General features: G+C 51.6%; 1 pseudogene; it reads left to right on the top strand.

Annotated features, from left to right (window-relative positions):
* The first annotated feature begins 1950 nt into the window (after window positions 1-1950).
* On the top strand, window positions 1951-13813 carry LOC122154439 (annotated as a pseudogene).
* The last annotated feature ends 14055 nt before the right edge of the window (window positions 13814-27868 follow it).

Below are 27868 nucleotides of genomic sequence, written 5' to 3'. Positions count from 1 at the left end.
CAGCTGCCCTCACTGTCTTCCTGTCCTCCTTCACCTGCTCCTCGGAAGCACAGACCAGGACACTCTGGCAGCACACTGACAGCAGGTTGTGATTTTCCTCCCTGCTCAGAGGTGGCCTCAGCTTGCTGGCCAGAGGAGAAAGGAAGAGAAAACAGAAAGGGGATTTACTAGCCCTCTCCAGAGTGCCTTCAACCACAGCTGGGTTCACCCTAATCGAGGACCTCAAACCCAGCACCCCCAGCCCATGCCAGCGAGCAGGGCCTTCAGCACCAACAACTCCTGCCTCCTCCTAGGCAGCAGGCAAACCCCCACCCCCAGGTTAAGGAAGCCCTGGGGCTCCCCTTCTTTTGGGAGACATCTGAAGTGGGGAATACTCACTCCGCAGCCCCAGCAGCTCCTGGCTCCATGCTCAAGGCCACTGGCTGGGGCACACTGGGGATCCCCAGTGCCCGGGGAACAGACCTCACCTCAACCTCTCCAGGACATGAAACACGTAGTACACCGGGGAGTCCCAGGGCTTCCCCTTTATCCAGTCCCACAAGTCCCAGAGAGACAAGCGCAGAGTTGGCTCTTGCCTCTGAACAGAGCCCGGTGTTGACAACTCTGTTTCCTGGCACTTCCCACTCAGCAGACCTCGGCCCTCACTGGACAGCACTGGACATGGCCCTGGGCATGAGGGCAAAGCTCTTCCTGCACAGAGCTCCAGGGAGGTGGCAGTGCCTCCCTTCCTGAGAAGATGAGCCCTAAGGACTCTTGCCTCCCTCCTGCCCCCCACCCCGGGTTTTTCTTTTCTTGCCCAAAGAGCCTCAGGCCTCTCTGCTCTCCCCGATCCTTCCCTAAGGGCTTCTCAGCTCCTCCTGGCACCCCACAGCTCCCCAGCGCCTCGTGGCACTGGCACAGACCCGCTCCAGCAGCCACGCCGGGCCCTGCGCAACACCTCACCTTGCTGACCCGGGGAGTGTCTCGCACCTCCTGATCTTGGTGCAAGAGCCAGAGGAGCTGCTCCCAGGCACGCTCGCGGTGCTGCTCCTCACGCAGAAGGACCCCCGTCCTGGCGGCCACCGCCCCAAGGACAGCCTGCTTGTCCTGAAGAGGGAAGGAGAGGCTCTGCTTGGAGGGCTGAAGGTCTGCCCAGTGCTCAGCATCCCCTGAACACTGGCCTGCCCTTCCCGCTGGCAGGGGTTTCCCTTTCCCTTCTGCCCCACGGGAGAAGGGCTCACTCCGGAGGAGAGAGAGCTTCTCCCCATGCTGGTGGCCCAGCCCTCCCTGCAGAAAGGCCCCAGGACTCTGCTGCTTCCCAGTCAGGGAGCCCTCCTCCCCTCACCCCTCTGCTCACACCCCACTGGGCACAGACAGACCCCCCCACTGCGGCCCCCGGCGTGGAAAGCAGCACTTCCCACCTCTTCCTCCTTGCAGTCCATCAAGGATTTCCTTGCAGAGGAAAGCAGGGGAACAGGAGCCATGGGAAGGGACCCAGGAGTTTCTCCATGCAGCACCACCATGTCCTGCCCCCAGAAACCCCAGAAACTCCCCTGAGCTTCCCTGGCTCCTCCGACACACACAGCAGTTTGGGATCACCAAGGCCTGACCGTGCTGCGGGCTGACACCCACCATGTTCCCTCTGAGATCACATGGAGGCATCCAAGGCCACCCCAGCCCCTCTTCTGAATAACTGAGGAACGTCTCGGCGCCACTCTGTATTTCCCCCAAAACTGGGGGCAGAGGCAGGCTGCTTTGGTGGCCTCGGAAGAGAACCAGCTCCCTTGGGCTGCTCCCTGGGACGCCGCTGCTCCCTTTTTACTTGGCAGCAAATGACAGCACCCCCGCCCCGCTCAGGCCCCGCTCCCCGAGAGAAGAGTCTGGGGCTGCTCCCTGGGAGCTCAGCTTGCTCCAAAGGCAGCAAACGGACTGCGGTAGCTGCCTGCCAGGAGTCCTGAGCAGCTCTCAGGCATGGACACGCCTCTGCCATCAGCAGAACATTTCGGGTAGGTGCCTTCGAGGACGCTGGGCCTGTGGCGTGATGCTCGTGCCCTGGGACAGGAGGTCTGTGAGCCAGCCCAAGCAGAGAAATGCACTGTGGCACCGAAGGGGCTGGGCTCTGGGGCAGTCTGACAGCTTTGGTGGGACTGCTGGGCTGACACTGGCGTGCTCACCGGGACCTCAGCTCACCGCTCTTGTGTCTTCCCTAAGCACAGCTGTCAGCGCTTTGCTGCCGAGGATTGCCTGTGCGCAGCCTGGTGGGAGCAGGAAATCCAGGCTGTTACCTATTTTTCTGCAGCGCAGAGTCTCTCCAAGGCTGGCCTGAGCCCTGGGCCCAGTCTGGAGGACCAGGTGGAAGGACTGAACATCACCATGCGCGGAGAGGTGGCGGCAGCAGGAGCCGAGGTGCTGAAGGGCCTTTTGGAAGGCCTTGGCTCAGCTGGCAGGGGCCGGGCACAGAGCGTCTCTCCTGGCTCCGAGGGGACTCCTGCCCGCAGCTTTCTGCCTTGTTCAGGGCCCTCAGCTTGGAGGGAGCTCCTGTTGTTTGCTGGGAGTCTGGGAAACGCCATTCGAGTAGGAGCAGCTCCTGGTGCCCCAGAGCCCCCCGCCCGCTGTGTGCCCCCGCCCTGGGCGTGGCCCCCCCACGCATCACAAGGGGCACCAGTGGTGTCACGGACACCAGTGTCTCCCGGTGCGGCACTGTGCTGGCGCGGGCAGTGCTGGGGAGGGACGGGCTCTGGCAGGAGCACCCTGGCACGGGGACATCGCTGCCCAGCCTCGGAAGGCCTTGCGGGGCCTTGCTCTTCCCCTTGCTGAGCGCTTCCACAGCACAAGTGTCTGCCTGGCCGCAGCACGATGGGCCAGCTGCCCTCCTGCTTCTCCCGGTGCGTGCCTGCTCTGTCCCTCTGGCACCGGGCACGGCCTGTTCCCGGCAGAGCCGCGTGCCTCACGCCCGCAACCGTGTCCTTTGCAGGGGCGGCTCTGGTGGCAGCCAGCTGGGTGCCCTCGTGTCCCGACGGCATCCCGAGCTCCTCCGCTGCGACTGTGTGGAGGTGACCTGGCGTGGGAGGACGAGGAGGAGAGACCTCCTGCTTTTCCAAGACGCCCTTGCTTTTGCCAAGCGCAGGTAAGAAGAGAGGATGGCAGTACTCTCTCTTCCCACCTCCTGCCTCCAATACCAGCCCTCAGGAGACATCTCACAAAGCCCTCTCAGGCTGGCCATTGCTCCAATGGCCCAGAAAGTCCCAGGGAGGATTTCTGGGGAGGGTCGGCCGCTCAGAAACCAGGGCTACAAGGGTCAGGGGGTGTCGCCAGCAAGGATGTTGCCGATTTGGGTGAGCTGTGAAGCTGGGCAGCCCTTCCCAGGGCTCTGTCAGCTGCAGTGGCTCTCCCAAGGAGGATTTCCATGGGTGCCCCCCCAGAAGGCAAGCTCACCATCAGCCCCTGCTCTTCCTGGCTGCAGATGTGGCACCAGGTTCTGGCTGCAGCACAGGGTGCGTCTCGAGCGAGCTGTGGGTGCTGTGCCAGGAGGAGGCGGCGTGCGGGTGTGCACAAGAAGGACGCAGCGTTGGGCCTGGACTGCAGCTGTACCCTCATCCTCGTCTGGCCCACCAGCCTCTGCGGGGTCACTTTCGGGTGAGTCGCGGTGACGTGTCACCCAGGCAGTTGGGCTGTCTGGCCCAGTGCTCGCCTTCAGAGCCCAGCTGGCTCCTCAGGTCCACGGCACGGGGCGGGGAGGGAAAGCAGAGGCACCGCTTTGCTTGGGAAGCGTTTTGCAGCTCGGCTTCTTTTCCGAGCTGAGCCTCTCCCCTCTGGAAACAGCCCGTGCACAAGGTGTGCGCTGTCAAAGGGGTGAGGCAAGGCGTGGGCTGAGGCAGGGGGCTGTGTGCAGACAGGCGGTCCCGTTTGCTCCCAGGAAAACCCAGGTGCAGTTCTGGCAGAGCTGGGCTGTCGCTCCCCGCTCTGGAGAAGCCCCGTGTCTGCGACAGCGCTCCTCAGCCCAGGGGCATCCCAAAGGCTGCAGAGTTGCAGCATCAAAAGGGACTCCTGGAGAGACGAGGCTGCGTCATGAGCAGACCCTCCTTGGCTTTGACTTTGTTCTCCGGAGGGAAAACTGCACAACACCTAGCTGGTGGCAGTGGGGTGTGACACTGGTTCTCCTGTCTCCTGCAGCTCGCAAGAGGTGAAAGAACTCTGGCTGGACGCCATCCTCAGGTAAGCCCTGCTGGAGTAGCAAACCTCTGGTGCCACCGTGGCCGTTGGTGGGATGCTCCAGCTGCAGCTGCAAGGCAGCTCGAGGGTTGGGGCAGAGGTACCCGCACTGCTGGGGCAGCTGCGGGGCAGCACTGCCCGAGTTGCTCAGCCTTGCCTTGGGAAAGTAACGGCAAGTCAAGATCCAGCTGTCTCCACTTGCCCCTTTTGCTGCCTGGACTTCTTCTTTGGCTGTTTGGATGCAAATGGTGCTGGACGGGCTGGCAGGGGAGAGGGCAAAGCCAGGCTCAGTGACACAGAGCTCTCCCTTTGTCCATTCCCTGTGCACAGGCAAAGCAGCACAGCCCAGGGAACACGAGTGACCACACTGCCCTCGCTTAATCTCCTTGTGACGGTCTTGGGCCTCTGCAGATCTGTAAGTGTCTAAGTTGTTCCAGCTGGCTCACGGGAGTGACGCTGCTTTCTAGCACAGACCATCAGAGGAGCGTCTCCCACTTGGCCTTTGTTCTCTTGTCTAGCCGGTGACGATGACTGCCCAGATCATCGAGACTCTGGTTCAGTGCCAGGCAAAAGTAAGCAGTGGCTACCTTTCTCCACCTTGGCATTGTGTATGGGTGGGAGAGGCCTCAGGAGAGGAAGGGCAGCTTTTCTGGGATGGGAAGCCATCAAGACAGAGGCCTCTTTCTCCCTGGTGGGGTTTGGGCAGAAATCTCCAGTGCCGGGGCGGAGAGCACAGACGGGCAGCCCGTGTCCCCTGTGCTCCACGCCAGTGACTGGTGCCCAGGCTGTGGCTTTCTCTGGACCACACAGCAGCCGAGAAGGGTGCTGGGGCAGTGCCCTGTGGGCAGGTCCCGAGGAGCTGGGTGCAGCCCCAGCCTTGGGAGCAAACACCCCCGTGGGGCACAGAGACCATGACTGCCCCCCTCCTCAGGCTCGTGGCCCTGAACTGCAAGTCTGTGGGGCCAAAGGCCATCGTCTTCATTTCCCTGTGGGGAGAAGGATTACCACTTCCACACGGAAAGTAATCTGGGATGGATTCTTTTTCCTGCTGCCTGCCCAGAGTATCCCACATTGCTGTCCTCAGGCTCAAAGGCACCGAGAAGAAGACTGCAGTAGAGCCCTGGCCAAGCAGCAAGGGAGCCCAAGCAGCAAGAGAACCCAGAAGCAGCTGGAGCCCAAAGCGCCTGAGCCTGAGGACAGCAGAGAGCACGCTGATGTGCAGACAGGTAGAATGCTGTAAAGCTTTGAATTTCAGGTCCAACTCAAAGCACGTGGGTCCAGATGAACCTGGAAAAGGCGATTCATGGGGCATTTGGGAGCGTCCCCTTGGGTTGCGGTTCTCTAACCGTTGCCCTTGTAACATCCTGGAATTCACCGCTTCGAACCTTAACACACGGGGCGAATTAGGGTGACCTTTCCCAGAGGTTAGATGACCTTTCTTCAGTTTCAGTGCACCTCCTGGCACACAGGCCAGGGCTTCTTGCTTTGCTCTTTCCAGATGCTCCTCAGACGTGGCCTGAGGTTTGTGAACAGTGCCACTGCCGGCGCCCTGCCAAGCCTGCTGCACTGCTGCCCGGCGGCCCCCAGGCTTTTCTCCATTGGCACTGGGTTTCTCCCAGAACGAGGATGGTCTGCGCTGAAAGTTTTGGTCTCTTACGGCCTGACTGATGCACGTTGTCTCGTGGCCTCTGTAGCGCATCTTTTCTGAGCAAGGTCTCTCAGCTCTCCCGTAGGAGACAGGTCCGGTTCAGACCAAGTGCCCACATTTCAGGTGTGCTCTCACCTCCAGGGCTCTTCTGGCCGAGGTAGGAAGGGAACGTGCATGTTCTTCATGGTGAGAGCCAGGCGCTCTGGACTGATGATGACCGACATCTGCTGAGTGACAATGCTGCCGGGACCCTTCCCGAGGGGGGCAGCAGATGGCATCAGAGGGTCGCTCCTCACTTGGGGTGCAGGGTTTTGCCAGTTTCCTTCAGAGGAATCATTTTGCAGCACATTCTTGGCATGTAATTTGGCCTGCGGAATCAACAGGCAGAGTCGTGGCTGTTAAAGCTCATCTGACCCCAACACGTGTCATTCCTTATGCCTTTGCTTTCCAGAGCTGTGTTCAGATGAGCCTGGGGACCACGGAATAGAGGCGGACGTGGTAGGTCAGGCAGACGTGCCCCTTGAGCGACCACCCTCATTGCTCTGCAGCCTGGCAGAGGGCGGAGGAGCCATGGCCAGGGACAGCCGACAAAGGAGAGGTATGAGGCAAAGCTGGGCTCACAAACCCTGTAGCAAAACAGCCCCTATCTGCAGTCAGTTTCTGTGGCAGAACCGAGGCAGCAGACTGCTTTCTTGGAAGCAGTCTTGCTCTGGTGACTTTGCCTCCTTAGATGGCTCATCAAGAAGGCAAGCCTGAGAGCAATTTTTTTCTGTACCTCGTACAGTTGTAAGTCAAGCACTTATCTTAGCTGTGTTCCTGATGATAATGCCCTAAACTGAATACTCGCAAGGCTCTGAAATTCCAAAATGTATCCTTCTACCTTAAAAGCTAAGTAGTAGCGCACCTGCACCCGTGATTTCCAAGCTCTCAATATGAGTAATTCCCAATCAGGAGTAAGCAGAAAAGGAAAGCCTTTATTATTCATTCTTACTCAACCTTACACATGTGTTTTGTCAGTCTTGCCTTCTAAGGATATAGTCAGATTTCCCGTTTGTTATAACAAACAGGGTAGAAAAACACCCACGAATGCTGGAAAGTGCAGAAAATCCTGGACCACCTTCCACTTGCCCCACGGCTAACTGCCATCTCTGTTTGCCACGCCAGTAAAGCCACGTGTCTGGAGATCAGGGCACACTAAAGCAGCAGGAAAGGCTTAGTCTGGCCACTCTCCAGACGCTTGCCAGGCTTACCAAAAATAAAACCAGTACATCAAGGAAGAAGTTCCCGTCTAGCCCACAGGGGTTCTCCTACTGCACAGGTGCCATGCGAGCCTGCTTTCCAGCACTTTCTCCTGTGAACGCTTTTTGCAGAAATAGAGGCTGGAGGGACCAGGTGCTGCATATACTGATGTCCTCAGTCATTATGTTGTTTGCCGAGTCGTTCCTCCAGATCAGAGAAGTGACAGCTAAAGCCTGCATGTTTCACAGGCGGCGTTGTCTCGGCAGGAACCTCGCGAACGCCAGCAGACAGAACCGCTGCAGGCACGGGAGGAGACCTCCGAGAAGTCGGCAGCTCGGGCGTTTGCTCAGCAGGTCTTTGCTGAGCCCGACCTGGTCTTGAACAACCTTTGTGAGAGCAACCGTTCTAATGACCCCATTGAGAGAGGTTTGTATTATTTTTTTTTTCTCTTTTTCACATGTGAATGTAGCAATGTAACAGGCAGAATAGCCGTAAAACGGACTTGCCAGTCCTGTTCTGTAGTGTTATGTGTGACAAGGAGAAAGTGTTGGTTGCAGATCTTGGGTAGGGTCTTCTGATGGAAGTGGGAGCTGTGGGGAACTCAGGCCTGTTTGGATTCCAGCATGTAGCAGGGAGTAATGAAGACAGGCAGGCATCCCACCTCCTGCAGAGGGCCATGAGAAGCTGGGAGGATGGGAACCCCGTCTCCTTGTCCGGTCCTTACTGCTGGATGCTGTGCGTGTCCCAGGTGGTGTGATGGGGAGGGGATGTGCAGCCTCCTCCCAGTTCAAAGCTCAATGTGGCCCTGCAGATCCCAGCTGGATCCTTTCCCCAGTAAAGCAGGCAGCAGAAGGGAGCTTTCCTCGGGCTGCTCCTGTGTGGACCCTGATATCTCTGGTGCGGTGTGAAACACCCACCCTGGTCTTAGAGAGGAGCCAGGCACCGAGCTGTCGGGTGCTTTTCAAGCCGACCTGCTTCTCGGCATGCCCAGGCACATCCTCAGCTTCTTCCACTGACTTTAGACCTCATGGTCATGGAGAGAATGAGACAGGGGCAGAGGGAGAATACAAAAACAATCTCGCAGGAACAACCTCATATTAAATAGAATAGGAGCAGCATTAATGCTTCCTGGAAACACACTGCTTATGCTGTTAAAGATGGGAAGTAGAGACGTAGCTGTGAGTAAAAGGTTTCTAGGATAAATTAATCTCAGTCTCTTAAACATGCGGGTCCTTCCAACAGTGAGCATTACAACTGAATTCTCTCCACTTTTCCAGCTGCTTCTAATGGCTTTACTGGGTGTTTTTACACAGTCAGGCCCTCTCTCTCCCCTCGGGCTCTCTAAATAAAGCCATCTACAGAGACAGTGTTCCAGTTATTCCTCTAGTTGCTGCAGCAGAGTGGTGACCATACATGTTCATATTTTGGTCTCTTTCCCACGTGACAGGATGTTTTTGAAGGCAAGGAAGCTCAGCAAATTTAGGTGCTTTACGTTTTGAGCACAAGCTGTCTCTGTCAGCACTGTTTTACTCACAGCTGTGTTTCACTGTGTGACTATATGCAAAACACAGCATCAGGACTGATAGATGTATGTATATACATAACAAGGTCATGTTTATGCAGTAAGAAGAGAGGCAAGTTAAGTTCCATGGTATCTAGACTTTGGCAGCTATGAAATAGTGCTGAAGTTGCAAATACAAACGAGTTACACAAAAAGACTAAACTTTCATAAGCTCATCTACATCCTGAGTTGTAGGAATCCTGTTCTTGTGGTCAGCTGGCAGTGTTCCTGTCACAGATATTCCTTGACCGTTTTTCCTTTCTCCCATACTGTAATCTTACCATTTAGATAGCCAATGGACAATAAAATGCACACAAGCAGGTTTGAGCTTTATTCTTATAGGAGGAAAAATCTTCAACGCTCTAGTACAAGCAAAATGTTAATAGCAAGGCCAGGAGACCATCCAAAAAGGTATCCGACCACCTGTAATGGCCAGAAATAGCAGACTGGGATGCCATACACCAGGCATCCATGTGGGGCTATTGTGTGGCCCTGTGTAAGGAATGTATATGCTGTCTCAACACACATGTATACATGCATGACGTGGTGTTTCAGTGCTTGCATCCTGTCCCAGTAGAGCAAATATACCTAATCTGCTCTACCCGTCAGCGCTCTGAATGCAGTGGGATATATGGTCACTGTACTGTGTCATTATCCTTGCACAGATCCGTGCAAAGAGCAGAGTTAAACGCGGGCCACTTCCACACCCAAACGTGGGTGCGATGGCTGCACCACACGGGTGGGACAAAAGAATGTGTTTCTTGAGAAATGCTAACCTCTTTCATGGTTAACGCTGCTTCGGTGGGCTCTTCTGGGGCTTAAACGTGTGAGCTTTTGCAATCACGTTGTCCCAGCGACAAAACCAGTCAACAGGCATCCCTAGGGAGCTGTCAGCCGGGAGAGCGGCGTTAGGAGAGGTGAGAGGCCGTGTTCGGCTCCTGCCCGCACTGCTGCTAGGCACGGAGTTTCACCGCTTTGGTAGGGTGTTTCTAAGACAGAAGTCCCAATTACCCAGGAGAATCTGTTGCAATTAATATTTTATGGATAGATGCCATGATGTTTTTCTTAGGGATGTTTACCAAATGGGAGAAAATATTTTTCAAGCTCTCCTAGTACCAGTGCTGTTGAGCTCTGCTCTACGCAGAGCTGGCTTGAGCATAAGTAGCACACTTGGAACCGATACTGGCAGTGACCCCTTTAATTTTTAAAATGTTCTTGAAGAGCCTGTAAATAGCCACGTGCCTAATTTTAAGCAAAAGTAGTCTCCTGTGCTCAGAGTTAAGCTTGTGTGTAGCTGTTTTCAGAATTGGGGCCAGACAGGTTAATTTATGCTTTGCAGACACATCGCTGGGTCTCAGATGCAGTTCACGCTCTCAGAAAGCTCAGCCTTTGGGGTGGTTCCATTTTCAGGCTCTGCTCACTCTTACCAGCCGTGCCTAGCTCGGCAGCCCTTCCCAGCACTACGCTGCAAGCCAGGCGGCTCAGGGAGAGGCTATTATTAAGGCTCGTTTCCTCAAAAAGCTTTTGATAGCGACATCTGGTTATGATGTGTTCTACTTAACCAGAGACGACTCTTGGCTAGGGCTCCTCTTCTCTGTGCCACAGCCAGGACGTGGCTTTGGAAAGCTGCTGGCATCTTTAAAGGGGTGGAATGATATGGGGGCCTGAACACCAGAGGTATGAAATCTGTATGATGTGTTTACCCATTCGGGTCTTGCTTGGAAAATTAGATTTGGGAGGACCGTGATACCAAGAGAGCATTTAGTATCTTAGTCTCTTAGATGGGAGCATTTTGTTTATCAGGAAAAGACTGTGGAAGCTTCAGACATTGTGTCCCACGGTCATTTTGGTTCCCCAAGGAGGAGGGTCACTGACAGCTGCATCTGTAGGAATTATATAAATACTCTGTGACACGAAGAGGCTTTGCTGCTTTCCCTCCCTTCCCTTGCAGACTTGCAGGTGGCTCTGATTTGGTTCCAGCTGTGGCTACTTGGGTCTGATCATCAGGGGTGTTGTACTGGCATGGAGTTGATTAGCGGTGGCGAAACTGGGCCCCTGGGATTACCCTTTGCACGAGCTGGGCTGTGCATTTCAGCACTCAGCTCGGGCCGAGGAATATCTGGGCTGGGCTGAACGAGAGGCACAGAGAAACAGGGGCTGATCCCAACGCTGGCACATGGGGAGGCTGGGAAAGTGTTGGGTTAAATCCGAACAGGGCTGATCCTCAGACCGCTTGCTAAGAGCTGCCAGAAGGTGAGGGTGGTTGGTGGATGTCTCACCCTCTTTAAGGCTGTGAAGACACGGGTCCCGGCTATGGAGGGATGCAAGACATCCCCACCGAGTCCTAACATGGCTTCTGTAGCATCAGGGGTTCGTGTCCAGATGTTTCTCCTGCTCCTCTGGAAGTGCCAGTTCTGAAGCCATGTTGAAAATCCAGTGCTTGCCCTTAGGGATGGTTGAAAATTCATGCAAGTTCTAAAGTTCACCCAGCACGCACAAAGGGAGAATGCTTGTGATTTGCTGTTATTTGGAAAACAGTCTTTGTGTTCTACTTTCCATCATGTTTCCAATCTTCCCTTTTCCTTTCCAGGGAGTGAAGCCAATTTCATCTCTCCAAGCAGCACAGGCACTATTTCAGTGCATGAAGTCCCCATGTCTGCTGCTGGAAGCAAAAGATCTTTCTCTCTCGAGTAAGCACAGCAGTTTTTTCCGGGATAGTGCAAGTGTTGCTAGTGCAGAGGTAGACGAGTAGGTCTGGTCTTGCAGCTAATACATACAGCATCAGTATTGTGAGTGTTAAAACAGTTTGGGTAACACTATGCTCTCAGGCAACACTAACACAGATGAGAACTGTGATACGAGAAAGAAACAAAAAAAGAGCTGTATTTGGGGGAAAAAAAAAAAAAAAAAGAAGGTTTTTTAGTTCTAAAAAGTTTTTGTTGTAAAAGTATTTTAAAGTTAAATGTCTCATTTGATAGCATGGCACTGAAACCAAGGACAGCAGATAGTAAACTCTGCACGACAGCCACAAACCAGCTGTTTCCTCAAGGATGTTGATTTTCCAGAGGAGCCTCTTGTGAGGACACTGGGGAGCCCCAAACGAGTCAAGCTTTGTATCGGTCTATGGGAAGTCTCTTTTTGGCAGGACTGAAGACCTCTAGGAGTGATGTTCTGTGACGGTTTGGGTTTCTTCCCTTTCCAGGCGATCAGGGAGATACATTTCTTGTGGTGACAACCACAGCATTGAGCCACAAAACCGAGAGCAGTACTTGAGTCATCTGCAGCAGAAAGAATTTACAGTACAGCATTTGAAAACAAAGCTGAAGGAGTCTGAGAGCAAACTTCAGGAAAGGTATATTTCACTTCAGAAACCAGAGTTAGAACGATTTACTCAGGAGCGTTTTGGGGTGGGAATCCAGGACCTTTTTCCTCATTTTCTGACCATGTAAAGATTTCATGAAGAAATTTGAAATATGATCAGACTGATTAGTTGTTTCAGGTTTCATCGTGATGCTCAGTGCATACGTACCATGCGGCTTAGTTAATACAGCTGTTTGTCTCTTTTCCCTTTCTTTGAACTTGCCCAATAGAATATTTTTAAAGAGTAGTTTTTTACCAGGCTGATTTAGCACTGCGACCTTTTCTACATCAAGCTGTTTTTACCTGCAACCATGTATTTGCTCCATCTCCTGTTCCACCTCGCTCAGAGACAGATGGCTACCAATGTCCCCCTTCTCCCCTAGGGAAAGAAAAGCTCTTACACACACCAGCGTGCCCACTGGTGGTTTTGCCCCTTGGGGACTGAATGGTTCACAACAGCCCTTTGTATGGACGCGAAGCAAAGCAGTGACACACAACCCAGGCGGGCACAGAGCGGGCTCTGCACGGAGCCCCAGGGCCAGAGGCCCAGGGAGCTCTTGGTCCCGCTCGCATCGCCCGACCTCCGCATCTGCGCGGGCTGGATCTCACGTGGGGGCCCCCTCTCCCCACTCCTCGCAGGCCAAGGCAGCAGCCCCTGGCCCCACGCGGGGCTGGGTGGGTGCAAAGCAAGGCGGGGGCTGCAGCCCCGAGCCGTCCTGTGCCCGAGGCCCGTGTTGGCTCTGGCTGCAGGTGCCGAGCTGCTGGCAGGCACGGGGGACGCATCCGGGCAGCCGCTTCCCATCGCCTCCAGGGCGAGGCAGGAGGCCAGGACGGCAAGCGCTGCACTCTTTCACTGACCGTCCACAGCACTGCCACTGCATTTTGCTTTTGCTGCAGGGAAACAGAAATAGAAGAGCTCAAGGCTCAGCTGGCACGGATGAAGGAAGGACTGGGTTGAGGAAGAGTATAAGCATATGGAGCTGGAGCTGCACTTCTGGGAAGCGAGAAGGGAAAGTCACGAACTCCAGCAGGCTGTTGAAAGCATGAGAAACAGCTTGGCTGAGAAAGGCAAAATAATTCAGAAATACTTCATAGCCATAAGCATTGCAAACAAGAAACTGGAAGCTTTGCTGCAGGGCCTGGGGATGGCTCAGAAGAGCTCTGTGAGAGATGAGCAGTGCCTGGAGTCCACGTAGGACTCAGAGGGGAAGCCGTTAGCGTTGTGTGCCACGATGCCAGGCAGCCTCACCACGGAGGACCAAGCTCTGGAGGAGGTGGCAGACAGTGGGCTGCTTCTTAATGAGGACACCGCTAACGGGACTGACTCATTTGAAGAGCATTTGACCGCCACAACTTCTGGGTCGAGCGATCCAGCTCCCTCCAGTTCTGCTGTGTATCAAGAGATGCTTGAAAATGTTCTGGATGAAAAAACAACTTCTTCTCAGGAGGAGGAGAAAATCAGCAAGGTGATGGTGGAACAGGCCATCCCAACTGACCTGGTGCCATGGAGCCTAGATGCGGAGTAGCTCATTCAGAACATCTTCAGAGCTCGAGATGCCTGCCCTCTAATCCCACCTGCTTCACTGAAGGAATTGGGTGAAATTTCTCTTGGAAGCGTCCGTGATTCTGCTACCCTAGTGGACTTAACTCCAAGTGATCCAAACTCTGCCGTCCTCTTGTCTCCTATGGAGTCTCCATGCAGGAAGGTGGAGCATAAAGTTAATAAAAACCGTTATGTGAAAGAACTTGATTTTGCAGAACCTCATCATGCTGAAGCCTTTGGCTATGTCAATACCCTCTCTCAGACAGCTTGAGTATTTCACTAGTCTTGTGCATATACAGGGACTGTAACCGAAAATGTACATTGCTGGGAGTCTTGAAACATCTTACAACAATAAGTACAGGCGTGGATATGCTCTGAATATTAAGACCTGCCTCATCCTTGTGACGCCCAGGTTCTTAATTACTTGTGCTGGCCACAAAGATCCAGGACGGTTCCTTAAGCATTGTATTAAGGGAGGGAAGGGAAACCTAACAGACAAGTTGTCTCTGTCTCTCTCTCTTTCTCTCTTCTCCTTTCTTTAACAAATTGTAACTAGCTCCAAGTAAGCATGGGACTTGTTTACCTAGTTAAGAAGTTGCCATTGAGTATTTGTATCTCACCACTTGCCATGTCTTTTGTATTAATAAATTGTTAAACGGGTTGGCTGGTGGTGTTTCACCTCAATTCAGTATGAGGGTATCTCAAACTTGGTCGTAGGTCCCAAGGGGAGGGAGGCTGTTTTGAACAGCTTCTTTTGGGCTGCAGCATTTCTAAATTGTCGTCACGGACAGGATGCCCTTGTGATACTGATCCAACCAGAAGGGATCAGGGCCCTTAGCATGGCCCCTTCTTTAAGGAAGTGCCTGACAGGAGAGAGGACAGTGGATCTTCTTGGAAAGATCCACACTGGGTCCGTAACCACACACGTGGCTGAATACTTTAGAGTAACCCTTTTGTATTGTGTAACAGTTGTTATCGGGATCGATTTGGGCATCCAACAATAGCAGAGAAGCCCCTTCTTGAGAAATTGAAGGGCTATAAATCCCTGTCCTCTCCTCTTGGCATGCCTTGGGCCCAAAAGAATTGGCAAGCATTGGTGGACAGGATCACGCTTTTGGCAAAGGAGTGAAAACTGGGGTTGGGGAAAGGAAAAGCAACCATCTGTGCTGTTCTAGGGGCTGCGTTAATTGCGGCTGGAAAGGAAAAGCAAGCAGAGAAAGAGACAATTGAGTGCTTGCAAGAGCAGATAAGAAACTTGAAAAGTCATCTCACTGCTGAACATAACACTCCTCAGAGGCTTCATGCAATTTTGCCAAATTCACTAGACTGAGAGAAAATCTTCCAGTATGAATTGCAAGAAAACAGGCAGGTGTTTGATGAGAGGATAGATCCGGGCTCCTATCAGGATAGCGAACTGGGATTTTCGGGTTTGGCCAAAATACAGGAAAAATACTCTCAGGGCCCCTGACAAACTGAAACAGAGTAGGACTGGAGAGTCTCCCTCACCAGGAAAGATCATATTCTGTCGAGCCAAGATGAAGCTAGAGGATACTGGGGACTGTAGGGCAGGGTTTGGCTTCTCTCATCAAAACCCCCAGCACTGCACAATTGATAGAAGGAGACGTGTTGGAGAATGGCTCAGAGACAAGGGTCCTGAGCCCACCGAGCAATTGTATGATCAGAGCCTGCTCTAGCTGCTGATGCTGGGCCTCACTAGGGTTTGCCTGCAGCTGCTCGCAGCTGCTGATACAGGAGGAATGTCAAGGACGCTTCAGCCCTTGTGTACCTGTGGTGTGTCGAAAACAGGTTAAGGGGAATTCAAAATAGTGGTCTGAGAAACCTAGTGTTACGGTAACAGTGGTCTGAGAAACATTGTGTTATGGTACTGTTGTGTATCAAAAACAAGTCAAGAGGAATTAGAAATAGTGGCCTGAGAAACTTAGTGTTATGAGAAGCTTGTGCTGTAAGCTAACCGCAAGTAGGTGGACCGTGCGAATACGACCTTTAGAGCTTAAGCCAATCAGCTAGTGACTAGTAGGCATAATAATTAGCATTGTCTGTATAAATATATACACCCGGAAAATAAAGTTGAATTGATGCTCTATCTTTCACACTGAACCTGTCTTGGCGTGTCGTTCGTCCGCGGCTCCACAAGATGGCGCCCAAACAGGAACCTGCATAGAAGAATAACACGGACGGAGCGGCAGGACCCGGAGAAACAGCAACGACCGAGGAATTCGAGAACGGACCCGGAGAAACACCAAATACAGCAGCGTCCAGGGTCCACGAGCTGAGACGAAGAGGCACCGGCCCCAGCAGCCCAGGGAGAGTACGCGGAGAGAAGCCGGCTGGAGCGGCCCCAGAGAGCGGAGGCGGAGCGGCCCCGAGACCAGAAGTGAGTGGCCCCGCGAACGGAAGCAGAAAGGCGCCGGAGCTGACGTGGTAAGGAGCCGACTGCGGCAGCCCCGGGGGCGGACGTGAAGGCACGCTACAGGCGAACGCTGAGCGGCCCCGGGGGCGGACGCGAGGGGGCGCTGGAGGCGAGCGCAGGGTGGCCCCGGCAGTGGAAGTGGGGGAGGCGCCAGGAACTGACGCAGAGGGGCGACGGAAGCTGACGCGGAAAGGCGCTGCACTACAGCGGCGGCAGAAACAAACGCGGGGAAACATCAGAGACAGCAGCGCCTAGCCGAATCAAGAACGATCGGACAGTGGGCCTCCGACAGGTCGTTCCGAGGAGCTGAACCGAGATAGAGGGTCGCTCTCCTGCAAGGGCTGCTGGCAAGAGCTGCACCTGGTGCCTTAATCACTGGAGCATCAGCAGCATATCAAAGGGGGTAATTTTTTAGTGCCTTAAAGAGGGAGCACAAGCCGGCGGGAGTATTTTTAGTGCCTTAAACAGGGAGCACAGGCCGGCGGGAGTATTTTTTAGTGCCTTAAACAGGGAGCACAGGCCGGCGGGAGTGTTTTTTAGTGCCTTAAACAGGGAGCACAAGCCGGCGGGAGTATTTTTAGTGCCTTAAACAGGGAGCACAGGCCGGCGGGAGTATTTTTTAGTGCCTTAAACAGGGAGCACAAGCCGGCGGGAGTATTTTTAGTGCCTTAAACAGGGAGCACAAGCCGGCGGGAGTATTTTTAGTGCCTTAAACAGGGAGCACAGGCCGGCGGGAGTATTTTTAGTGCCTTAAACAGGGAGCACAGGGCCGCTGGTGCCTTAATCAGGGGTGGGTCGGCAGTAACAGTACTGTACCTTATCCAGGGAACACAGGACCGGAGGTGCCTTAACCAAGGAGCACCAGGTTGATGATATGGAACAGGAGGTAGCCCTGGATTTATTACAGCGCTTTTTAGAAAAGCGGGGACTGGATTGTATAAAATCACTCGTGGGTTTAGTAACATTAGGATGGGTCAAAGGATGTTTTCAAGATCCTACTTCTCGTGTTGATGTTGAGGAGTGGAGACAATTAGGCGATGTTTTATGGGATATGGTAATCGACGAGGATAAAGCTGCAAGGAAAATGATGAAACCGTGGCGGGACGTGGTGAATACTATTAAGCAGTATCAGCTCGAAAAGAACCTTGCAGCTGTGGCAACCACAAAGTTGGGCGGGAAAGTTCCACCGTTACCCCAGAAAGTGATGCATCCGGACCTATGCTCTTTGACAGTGATCGTATTCCTGCACCATCCACAGCAGTGCCGGTTTCAGTTAACACAAGTAGGGGCAGTCCGGAGGCCAGCCCCCCCCAGTGCCCTTACAGCCATGCCCCCCCCCCCCCCCCACCTCAGAGGCGGAGGGGCAGAGGGACGATGGCCCCTCGCTAATATTTAGCCAACAGGAGGGGCGCGAAGTAGGTGATTTATTGTGGGACGAGACCATCACTGGAGGCAATAAAGGCAGTGAAGCACGACAGCAAGGGCTGGTCTGGCGAACGCCCGTAAAAGCCCTGAGGGAGATGCCAGCAGAACAGAAAGTAGCTGCTGCTGCCATGGCGGCTGTCGGCGCTGTACCATCCCCGCCGGTCCCTGCCGAAACCAACCGCCCGTCCCGATCAGCCACCTTCTTCGGGGTTAATCAGCAGCTCCGCTCTATTAAGGGCACGGCACCAAGTGTTCCTGTTTGCTCCTCCGCGCAAGAAGCGGCAGAGAAATCAGGCGGCGCGGGGGGACAGGGGGGAGCGGCTGCCGCCCGAACCTCTGCCCCCCCCCCCCCCTTCGGATGGTTCCGCCCCTGACGGCGCGTCAGCGTCTGAGTCGGAGAGAAAAACGGCGGCTGTGTCCGAATTAAAGCACCGGGGTCACACACCGGTAAGGGACAGGGACAGAGTCCGAGAGCTTGACAGAAAATTACAGAAGTTGAGCTACAGAGCAGAACTCTGCATTTACAATGACAAGAAGAGGAAGCGCTGCCGGCAGCCCCCCCACACCCACTCCCGTCACCCTCACCAGAACCAGCTCCGCTTTTAGCTCAGCCCCGATGGAGTGGGGGGATTCGGGGTGCCTTGTTAGAAGGGGACTGGCATGCTGCTGGGGCGTTGGCCTGCCCGCTAGTGACAACGGATGGGGGACACCCGGGAACACAACCCCACAAGATTCTCCTCGGGGGGTCTGGAGACTCCTTACGAACTTTAGAACTCTGAACTGTCATCTGGGTGTTTCAACATCAACACTGGTATCAAGAACTTGTTCATGTAGTATCAGATTCATTGTATGTTGTGGGTTCAGTGCAATGTTTAGAACATAGCATGCTGAAACCTGTATTAAATTCTGTATTGCATACTCTGTTGTTACAATTGCTGACACTTTTAAAACTGTAAGGGTGGTTTTCTTGCTACATAAGACTGCATAAGATTGGAACATGGACTGACAGAATGGTTACAAAACTTGGGAATTTGAAAAATGGACTGACAGAATGGTTATAAATCTACAAAACTTGGAAATTACTAGGCTGTCTGAAAGCTTTGTTGATGCACAGGACTGGCAATGCTGATTGTCATTATGATTGTCATGATGGTATTGGGGTCTGTGTGGAAATGCTTTATGAATGCTATGATTCAAACGTTAAAAGGAGTCTGGATTGTCCAAAAAAGAAAAAGGGGGAAAACCTGGTAGGAATTTTTTTTGCGGGGGGATCAGGGTCATGCACTGATCCTACAGGGTTTGGACAATCCAGGCTGGGTCTCTGAGCAGAAAACTGCCCCGTGGTAATCCTGCCCTTGAGGTCACCTGGAAGGGCAAGAAGGAGGAAGTCAATCTAGTGCTTCCTCCCTGTTTGAATGCCTGGATACACTAACCGCACAGTAGATTTAGTTTGTTCACGCGTGCTAAAGATGCAGACCTATCACAGCACTTCTGGGTGCGTGATAAGTGCCTTTAGTCAATAGATTGTAAGCCTGCATGCTTAAGTTGTGCCTTGTCATGTATTAAGAAAATCTTTGAACATACGTTAGGGGCAGGCTCTGCTCGTACAAAAAGAAAAAGGGGGAATTGTTGGAGAATGGCTCAGAGACAAGGGTCCTGAGCCCACCGAGCAATTGTAAGATCTGAGCCTGCTCTAGCTGCTGATGCTGGGCCTCACTAGGGTTTGCCTGCAGCTGCTCGCAGCTGCTGATACAGGAGGAATGTCAAGGACGCTTCAGCCTTGTGTACTGTGGTGTGTCGAAAACAGGTTAAGGGAATTAGGAATAGTGGTCTGAGAAACCTAGTGTTATGGTAACGGTGGTCTGAGAAACATTGTGTTATGGTACTGTTGTGTATCGAAAACAAGTCAAGAGGAATTAGAAATAGTGGCATGAGAAACTTAGTGTTATGAGCAGCTTGTGCTGTAAGCTGACTGCAAGTAGGTGGACCGTGCGAATACAACCTTTAGAGCTTAAGCCAATCAGCTAGTGACTAGTAGGCATAATAATTAGTGTTGTAAGTATAAATATATGTACCCTGACCAATAAACACACACACGTAGATTGATGCTCTATCACCCACACTGAACCCGTCTCGGCGTGTCGTTCGTCCGCGGCTCCGCACTTTACCTGCTTCTGTCCTTCTCTGTTACGAAGGGCTTTCATCTGCAGTGAGGGCAACACAAGGAACGGCTCCCTTGCAGGCTGTGGTATCTGCTATCACTGAAACCTCTCACAAGAGTCCTTTATAAAACTGGAAAGAAAGCCAAGGCAGTTCGTAATATATAGAGAATAGCAAAGCCCTTACCCAAATGAATGAATGAGTGAATGTCTTGTTACGGTAAATACAAACTACTTGAATACTGAATGCTTGCCCTGAACGCAACTCCAATAGAAACATTTGATTTTACTGCTAACAGTACTTATCTCAAAAAATCAAAAGGCAGCTAGCATTGTTGGAAACTGGAACCTCACAGATGTCTAAATATACTGCCTTATGGTAACTGCAGAACCAAGATTATTATTTTTTTTCCTTTTTCTGACTGCTTTTCAAGTTGTGAGTGGGCGTATCTTAATTAATCCAATAATGATTTTTGAGATAGTGATTGATGTAGTTTAAGCCTGGCCGGCAGCCAAGCACCACACAGCTGCTCACTCACCCTCCCCTCCCTCGGGGGTGAGGGAGAGAAATGGCAGGGTAAAGGTAAGAGAGACTCGTAGGTTGAGATAAAAACAGTGTAATTTTTTTTTTTTTTTTTTTTCAGTAAAATACAAAGGGGTAATGCACAATGTGATTGCTCACCACCTGCCCACTGATGCCCAGCCCATTCCTGGCCAGTGATCCCAGAGAAGTGAAGATCCCAAAACTGCAATCCCAGAAGCGAGAGCCCTCCCTTCCCAACCACCCCTCCTCTATACACCGAGCACGACATTACATGATGGGGATTATTTCACTGGCTAATTTGTGTCCAGTGCTCTTGCTCTGCTCCCTCCCAGCTTCTTGTGCACCCACGCACAGGCAGGACATGGGGAGTTGGAGAGTCTTTGAGCTCTCAGCAACAACTGAAAAACATCAGTGTATTAGCAAGATTCTTCTCCTACCACACCCATTACTGAATCCACAGCACAGCACTACTCCAGCTGCTAAGAAGGAAAATTAACTCTATCCCAGCCAAAACCAGGACAGTATCCACCCCTGATTCCATACCATTTACTGTTATGCTCAGGTTCCATGTTTCCCAGTACGTTCTAAGGAATCACCATCCCATTTCCTGGTTTTTGAGGTATACACACAGATATCATTCCCTTAGGCTCTAGGCCATCCCTCCAACATGTATAGTGAGTTCACATAGTCCATAAGTTTGGGGTCCACTGTCATGACAGTCTTTTAAGTCAGGCGGGGTGATGTGGCGTTGGTTCGGTGGGTGGAGCGGGTGGTCTTGGGCACAGCAGGAGGAGGGCACGTAGCCTCTGCTACATCTGGAGCTCCTAGCAGCTGTATCTGGTGTGGTCCATGCTCACAGATTGCGGGCTGAAGATGTTGATCTCAAGGAAGTTGCTGGGCACCAATTCAGTCCTGAATCTATCAAAGTTCATTTCTCGTTAACCTGGGTGATCCTAATCTGATGTCGTTAGTATAATATGTACCAACCGTAGTGATGACCATCTTCAATAACAGGGTTATTTAGCAATTAACATCATACAGTTCAATTCATCAGCTATTTTTACCCAAAACCAAATCCCCTTCAGGCACACATTTGAATTCCCCAGTCCTTCTGCATTACCCACCAACTGCACCCGGGTCCTTGGGCAAAAATAATCCCACGCATGAGTTTACCTTTACCAGAGGCAGGAATAACCCAGACTGTCTTCCCCCGCATAATTTTAATGTGCCCTATGGGGACTTTATCTCCATCTACAGTACGTAGAAGGTTTGACTGGGCAGGGCCATCCTGGTTGGCAGATTCTCTAGTATCTAAAATCCTGTTCACCTAAGGCCTCTGATTTTGGTGCACTAAAATGCCAAATGTTTAGTCTAATGACTTTTACTTGTACAAGGAATCACTAGGCGTTCCTCCACAGTAACTGAATTACTGAATTCTAGTTATCTTGAAAGAAACGGTACTGGGTTCAGCTTGTGTTCTCGTTTCACTGCTAAAAAAAAATTGAAACTAAGCAAAACAATTCAACAAAAAGCTGTGTAAACCAAATCCTGTCGATGTTCCCCACCCTGCAGCCCTTTACTCAGCAGCCTTTTCACTTGTGTGATGAAAGGCACACGCAGACCCACAGAACACACGGTGGGAGAGCACACTCACCAAAAAATACTTCCATATCCCACAGGAGTATCTTGAATACCGACTTTCTGAAAAAGGAGAACATTTTGTATCCTTTGCCTAATCACCACCGGCAGAATGTTTTAGGTGACATGAACATGTTTGAATGGCTCAAACACATTCAGTGCCACTGCAGGCAGGACACCTCACCATCTACTGAGGGCCTCTGCGGCCCTGGGAGGGCAAGAAGCCGAAAAGGCTGGCAGCACTGAAGGCTCATTTCACTGTCATTAGACCCTGAAAGCAGTTAGCTTTCCCAGGGAAATAAAATGACTTCTCTTGCTTTTAGTATTTGAAATGTGATTTAAATGTTAATAATTAATGTCAGAATACTTTTAATTTCTATCAGTGAAAGCATATGCTGCAGTCTATTCCATTTCCAGTGGGAAGGAAACTGTGGGTGCTGTAGTCTTTTGTTATTAAAGCATTACAGTAGCAGTGTGAGTCAGCAGAAATGTGAATTTGTCACAATTTCCTTGTCGGATAATATTTACAGTGTTTCAGAGTGTATGTATGTGATCAGCATTTTGTACCCACTTGGAAATTGTATCTGGACATCTCCTTTCACGGTTTGAGTTCACACAGGCCTGGTTCCTTCAGTGCTGGTGAGGTATGAAGCCTAATCCAGCTGCAGCACACTGCTAGTGTCACGGGTCTGTCCCATTTACTGTTCACAGTCCCACTAGCAACTTCTGCAATGTTTGTTCTTTATGATAGCTATGCCATTGCAATTCAGAGTATAAGAAAGCCTTTGGGCAAGCCAAGAGTGCCAAGATCTTTAGTTTATGCTGGTCATCATTGTTTCTCAAAAAACATTGAGACATATCAAAGCAGTATCCTAGAAAAGTAGTACACGGGAGGAAGGAAGGTGAAGGAAGACACATGGTTAAAGAAAGTCACAAAGAGCTGGGGCAAACGTCCTACACTACATCATGCATTGGCTTTCCCCTGCTCCCTCCCTTTTCTGAAATCCAGTGGAGCTGAAAACAGTATGCACATCCACCAGAAGAACAGAAAAGTTGACACAAGAAAAACAGAATAAAGTAAAAAAAGCCCTGCACAGATAAAGCCACCAGAAAATAATTATCTAAAAGTCCCACAGCTTTTAGAAACACTTAGCAATTTTAATATATCATAAAAGAAACTGGCAAAAAAACAATTCAAAGAGCATAAAAGAAAAAAAGAACTGCTCATCTAGCACTATCATCCAAAGTGAAACAAAAATGTTCCCGCTAACAGCCCAATTTGCCGCTTCCCGCCCCCCCGCCCCCAGGAGACACCCCCCCCCCCGCCCAAGGGACTCGCTCCCCTCACCGCCCCGCCCCGCCCCGCCCCGCCCCGCCCCGCCCCGCCCCGCCCCGCCCCGCCACGCCCCTCTCTCTCCCGCGCACCACGCCTGCGCCGGAGGGGCCAGAGCCGGCGCGCGACCGCCGGGCTGCAGGACCGCGATCGGCGCGCAGAGCGCCCGGCGGCACCGCGTGCGGGGGGGGGGGGCGGCGGCGGCGGCGGCGGCGGCGGCGGCGGCGGCGGCGGCTCCTGACCGGGAGGAAGCGACGGGCGAGGCGGCGCCGCTCCGCAAGCACCGCCGCGTCACGGTGCCGGTAACCGCGGAGGGAGCCGCGATCGCTGCAGAGGGCGCCCCCACCGCGCCTGCGCGGCCCCGGGGCTGCAGGACCGCATATTCGGGGAGCAGCCGGGAGCCCGCAGGAAAACACACAAAACCGGCACCGAAACTGCACCTCGAGCCTGCGCTGCGGGGGCCGCGGCGGTAGAGAGGGCTGCGCCGGGCCACGCACCACAGAGAGCAGCGCAGCTGTGCGGCGGCCGGGCCCGCGAAAACTACAGCTCCCGGCATGCCCTGGGGCAGGCACAGCATGGCGCCCGCCGTCCAGTGCCGGCAGACTACAGCTCCCGGCATGCCCTGGGGCAAGCACAGCATGGCGCCCGCCGTCCAGTGCCGGCAGACTACAGCTCCCGGCATGCCCCGGGAGGCAGCTCGCCCTGCGCTCTCCCCCTGCCGGGACACCGGGCAGAACTCTCCCAGAGCTCCGAGGGTGCCGTCGGGGGTGCCACGGCCAGGCGATCCGTAAGGCTTCAGGTAGCTGTTGTATAATTTTTAAAATTAAATGTGTTCCTCCGCCCAAGTCTATTCTTTCTATTAATCCATATCTGGGGATAATGTTTTCCAGTAACACCTTGGATACCATTCTTGCCATTGCCCTTGGTGTGGGGGATTGCTTCCACCCAATGAGTTAAGTGAGCCACTAATACCAACAAATACTTTCACCCTTGTATTTGAGGTAGCTCTGTTAAGTCTACCTGGAGGCTTTGTATGGCTAGCTCCTGTTCCCCAGCCACCTTTTTTTTTTTTTTTTTTTTTTTCCTGTTACCTTTTTGTTCACTTTTTAACAAATTAAACATCGATCAACTAGTTGTTTAGCTACCGTATATATTCCTATACACCCATATTGTCTAAGAAAATGATCACAAAGTGATTGCGTTCCCCAATGTATTTTCTAATGTATTAATGACAGAATTTCTCATGATCTTGTTTTATTTAACATCTGCCTTCCATCTGCTAAAGTCCATTTTCCTTCTGAATCTTTTCCCCCCTTATTTTTAAGTATAACCTTCTCTTGTTCTGTGAAATTTGGGGCTAAATTCTCATAATCCCCCGTTGTTATTACCAGTAAAACTACTGATGATAATTCTGTAGCTGCTTCTCTGGCTACTTAATCTGCTAAATTATTCCCCCTTATTTCCATCGATGCTCCCCTCTGATGTCCTTTCGCATGCACAACTGCAATTTCTGTAGGGAGCTTCAGGGATTCTAAAACTTCTCTGATCAGCCGCTCGTGTACTAGCTCCTTCCCTTTTGTATTTATAAGCCCTCTTCCTTCCCATATTTTTCCAAATGTGTGGACCACTCCAAATGCATACTTCGAGTCTGTGTACACTGTCCCTTCCTTATCTCTCAAATATACCAATGTCTGTTTTAGGGCATAGAGTTCACAGGCTTGTGCTGGCCACCCAGCAGGTAATTTCCCCTTTTCAAACACTTCCATCTTCTGCCCCTCGACAATTGCATAACCCAATATTCTTTTCCCTTCTAGGCATCGAGAGGACCCATCAATAAATAGTTTTTCTCTATAGGGCAAAGGTTCATCTAACAGATCTTCTCTTATTTTCGTTTGATAATTTATAAAATCCAAACAGTGATGCTCTCATTCCTGAATATCCTCCCCGATTCTCCTCCCATAATTCTAGTAATTTAACCACTAGTTTTCCTTCATCCAGCACCACATCTATTCCTTATTGCACTTGTAAATCCCTACCTAGCAAATTACATCCTACCCCTGGCATTAACAACAGATCATTAACAGCATATTGATATTCCCCTTGTATTAACCCATTCTTTATAACTGGGACTGAAAACCCCTTCACCTTTAGCCCCTACAGCCCAAGTTGTTTCTTTTACATAATCTTCCTCCTGCGGTCTTAATTTCAAATTTATCAAGGGCTCTTCTGTTGGTATACCCCCCCCAGGAGGTAGAGCCCCTGACACCCCTAGTGATTACCACCCTCATCCTGTTGGGTTACTTCAAACACCAACAGGTCCCATATTTTCGGGTGGCATTCTTGTTTACAATGCCCCCCCCCCCCCCTTCCCACAATAAAAACATCCCCTTGTGATTTCCCTAGCCAGTGGTACCTCTTGGTTCCACCTTCCCTTTCATTCCCTTGCTTGTTTCAAATTTGTGATTTCCCTTCTGAGATTCCCTGTGTTTATTTCTAACAGCTTCTTGTGCAGTTATCATAATTTTAGCTTTAGTTTTAGCCTTTTCTTCATCCTTTCTAATATCTACTTTCTGTGCTTCTCTCAGGGGTTCATCCAGACTCTTATTATAATGACCTAGAGTCACTCATATCTCTCCTCCTCTCTTGTTCAGTCTGATTCCACTGCAGAGGGGTTACAGGGAGTTTCTTTTCCCCGGGTATCCCCTGCTGATTTTCTCTCTCCCATATCCACATTCCAGACGTTCTGATCATTTGTCTTTCTTCAGGAGAAAAAAAGATTCCCATCTCCGACAGCCCCACAGGGTCCTCTAATAACTTCCTAAATTCATTCTTATACGCCCTCACTTCTACATTAGTGAGCGGCACATCCACAAATCCCAATATTGTTTCCCTTTCCAAAATCCTTCCCTTCCACTTACAACGACTTTCACACTGTCTCCCAATCCTCCTTTAATTCCAAACATACAAATACACAGACCTAATAATTATCGCCTCTCGTCTTCTGAGTATTGCGTGTCCTTATAAGCCCTCTCCTGGACACTTTAAACCCTTCGACTTTCTCTTATTAGATGCACAATGCCACCTATACCCACAACATACACATTTTACTATACCCACGTCTGACAAAAGTTTTTCCCTGTAAAGAAATTACTGGGAACAGAGGCGCAAAGGAAATAGGACAGGATCAGCTGGCTGCTCCCAATCTAGTGCAGCTGGCTGTCTGAGGGGGTTACATACAGTTTTTAACAAATATAAACTATTTCCGCGCTCCAACCACTCATTCCTTTCACACAAATAATCACTGGGTTCTAATCCAAACTAACGGAGAAGGGATTCACTCCTCTGTCTCCGATTTATACAAAGATCAATGCTTTTTACAATATATACAAATACCTAAATACAGTTCATTAATTAGACAAACTCCAAAGTTTTCAAACAGAATTCAAAAGGAGAACAAAAGAAAGAAGAGAACAAAAGAGGAAGAAAAAAGACTACAATTTCAACAAACCCAAGGTGGTCGGTGACACTCCCATGAACCCCAACAACCACTCATCCAGTTTGCTGAGGTGGTCTCCGACACTCCCATGAACCCCAGGTCTTATTACCCCTTTTAATTAATTCCGTTCCCTGTGCGCACTACCTCAATTAATCCAGTTCCTTACTTGAGTTTTAAGTTGTGCGCCAGGCGTCCCTGCGCGTCTTACCAACAACTCATATACAATTTTTAAACATAACTTTCCATAGTCCAGGCGGTCCTTGTCTGCTCCTGTAGTGGACAGCTGGGAGTGGAGATCCTCCGAGAAAAGGCTCGGGGTGCACCTAGGACGTCCACCCTTCAGCAGTCCCGGCAGCCGAGCAGAGAAGGTCCCATCTGGGTCGCCAAACTGATTTACGGATGAAAGACTTCACAACTGAGGGTTGTAAAGCAGGTATGTTTATTCAGCGCCGGGCACATGGGGGATCGCTCCGCCACAACAAGCCTGTGCCCCCCCCCCCCGCCCCTCCCGCCTTGCTTATGTTACGAAGTGTTGCATATTCATGAGGTGTCTATACATATTCACAACCTATCCCCGCCTACCCTCCCTTCTTATTATAATTAGGTCTCCTCCTCCTTGCGGCTGCACAGTGAGTTCCTTTGGTCCTGGGCAGGGGTCGTGAAGTGCTGGGCAGTGGTCGTGGGAGGAAGTATCTCCTCTTCCTCAGTGCTGAACTTTTCATCCTGAATTACCTGCGCAGTCTCTGTCGCCTCCTGGACCCGGGCTAAACCGCAGAGCGGGTTTGTGCTGGTTGTGAGGTGATCTTTTGCTGATACACACTTACTTAAGGAAAGGAAAGGGGGCCCTGTTTTGAACAGGAAATAGAGGCAGAGCAATACAAGCAATGTATCTTGTCTCGTGCAAGCATAATACCAAATTTGGTTAATATCCCATTTCACCATGCGCAGAGAGGGCTGGTGAGCATCTCCAAGGGGGGAGACCCCACACGCTCCCTGGGCAGCCCGTGCCGCAGCTTGGCAAGCAAGAGGGGCACGTGCAAGCACAGGGGTTTCAAAATCCCAGAATGTAAACCTCCTGATGGATGCAGCGGTGTCCCGTTGGTCCTCTTGATTCTCGGTGTCTTGGTGGTGGGCATCCCCCACCCTCGCTTCTCATGATACCATTTTTACCCAGTCCGAGTCCCAAAATCTCTTCCCGGTTCTGAGACACTTCATGCTCCTGCAATATCAGAGTCTCCAGCCTCTGCAGCCTCCCTATGGATTTTTTCCCAATGACGTCTAAGATCAAAACTGCCAGTGG

Source organism: Tyto alba, unplaced genomic scaffold, assembly GCF_018691265.1.
Source record: "Tyto alba isolate M040663 unplaced genomic scaffold, T.alba_DEE_v4.0 Super-Scaffold_100000100237, whole genome shotgun sequence".
Classification (NCBI taxonomy): Eukaryota; Metazoa; Chordata; class Aves; order Strigiformes; family Tytonidae; genus Tyto; species Tyto alba.
The sequence above is the reverse complement of the archived record's forward strand: the minus strand, read 5'-3'. Positions and strand labels throughout refer to the sequence as shown.